This window comes from Triturus cristatus, chromosome 8, assembly GCF_964204655.1.
Source record: "Triturus cristatus chromosome 8, aTriCri1.1, whole genome shotgun sequence".
Taxonomy (NCBI): Eukaryota; Metazoa; Chordata; class Amphibia; order Caudata; family Salamandridae; genus Triturus; species Triturus cristatus.
Genome location: NC_140591.1, coordinates 855,413,543 through 855,415,652, shown reverse-complemented (window position 1 = coordinate 855,415,652; position 2,110 = coordinate 855,413,543).

The following is a 2,110-nucleotide window of genomic DNA, read 5'->3' as shown; positions in this document are numbered from 1 at the left end:
GGGGGACAGGGGGCATGGTGGGAGTAGTGGTACAGGCCTCCCACCCCCAAACACCCTCACTGTGAACTTGGCTACATACCTGTAAGTTTGTTTGGTGTACTGCAATGGCTTCCAGCTGCTTCTGGGTGGGGCGGGGGGAGGGTTCCATCTTGCTAGGCCGTGGGACAGGGGGCATGGTGGGAGTTGTCGTGCTAGCTGCCTGTACACATGCCCCCAAGATAATGTTGGTAGCTACGTTTGGGGTGAATGGTTAGTGGGTGAATGTTGGATCTGTTGGACATGTTTTTGTGAGTGTGTGGTGCAGATGGATGGAATTTGTCCTAGGTGGTGTAGCTTTGTATTTGTGCAAGACAGTACATAGCAGTGTGGTGGTAGTCATTTGTTTGTACTTACCAGCCTCCACTCCCCCGGCTACTCCTGTGAGACTCTCTGGATGCAGTATGGTAAGCACCTTCTCCTCCCATGGTGTGAATGGTTTTGGTGGAATGGGAGGGCCCCCGCCAGTCCTCTGAGCCAGCTCACGGTTCTTGCTTCTCCTCTGTTTGACAACCCTCTTCAGATCATGCCACTGCTTCATGATCTCCTTTTTGGATCTTGGGGTGGTCCCTACTGCATTGACCCTTTGGACTACCCTTGCCCACATTTGTGTCCTTGTGGCTAATGGTGTCTGTTGGACCAGGCTACCAAACAGTTGTGGTTCCACTCTGACTATCTCATTTACCATGACTGTCAACTTACTCTCTGTGAATTTAAACATTTTATGTGTGGCCATGGTGTATGGTGTGCAAAGTGGTTGTGGGTGCAGGGGTGTGAGTGGTGGGTGTGGTTGTGATGTGTATGGTGTGTGATGTGCAGGGGGTTAGTGGTGCAGGTGTAGAAGTGGTGGTGCTGCTGTGTGTGGTGTGAGTAGTGCTGGTGTGTTGCTTTGCCTATCCTTTGTTGTGAGGGTTGGTGGCCTTCAGTCTTGGAATGTTGCAAAGGATTGTGGTCAGGGAAGGGGCTGGTTTTATACTCAGCTATGTGGGTGTGTCCAAATGGGGTATTGCTGTCAGGTGTGGTGTGTGTGTTGTCCTGGGAAATGTATTTTTCTTTTTGCCATGTGGTTGCAATTGGGGTGTGTTTTGTGTATTTGGGGGGCATGGCTAGTTTGGTGTGTGCACTTTTTGGCCTTATTGTGGGTTTTTTGCTTCGTCCGCCATATTTTTCACGGTCCGTCTGCAGCGGTGGCTATGCTGCAGCTTTTCCGCTGGCTCTCCCATTCATCCCAGCGTGCGACCGCGGCAGTCGGGAACAGCGGAACGTACCGTGGGACCATCGGGGAAATCCTAATTTCCCATGCTGTGTCTATGCTATGCTTGCGGCAGGTTGGTGTTTTTCCGCAGCGTATCCGACTGCCGTGGACGGTTTTTGGCAATCATCGCCCGCTACGGGCTTTTTTTGTTGGCCCGTTCCGCCACAGTCGGGTTTTTTGGGCGGATGATCCTAATTTGGCCGACGGTTTTTCCACGGTGCCGGCGGGTGGTTGTTTTCCGTTTCCATGGCCGTCGGGGTGGTTTTCCGACCGCCATCCTAATAGGCCCCTTATTATTTAATACATTTCCACTAAAATGCTTTATGCAGTAGAACACATACCCTATGATCTTTTATAAATAATTCAGAGGAGAAAATAGTGTGCTAGCTCCAGTCTTTGCGGCTTTCAGTCCTTTCCAATCTTAGCAAATGAAATTTGGATCGCTGAGCACTTTTGTCATGTCCTTTGTGACTGAGATTCGTTAGGGCTTTGACTTGATCTGTTCTAAAGATCATTGAACGAGCTTTTGAAAGAAAACTGTTTGATTTGTCAGAAACATAGTTCAATAATCAAGAATTTTAATTAGACTTAGTCTTAAAATAAAATGTCTGAGGCATGTTTACAGTGTTAGTCTTTTGGTCAGTTCAAACTAACCTTGAAAAAGGTAACTCCTCAAGTGATTATTAAAATAGATCTAGAATATTGTTCAAAATTGAAACTGTATAAGCCTTTATTGGAGGCTCTCCCGTTTAACAAAACACAACGTTTTGTAGAAAAGCTGTTGGAACACAAGTTTGGTACATTGATATTTTTGATAAT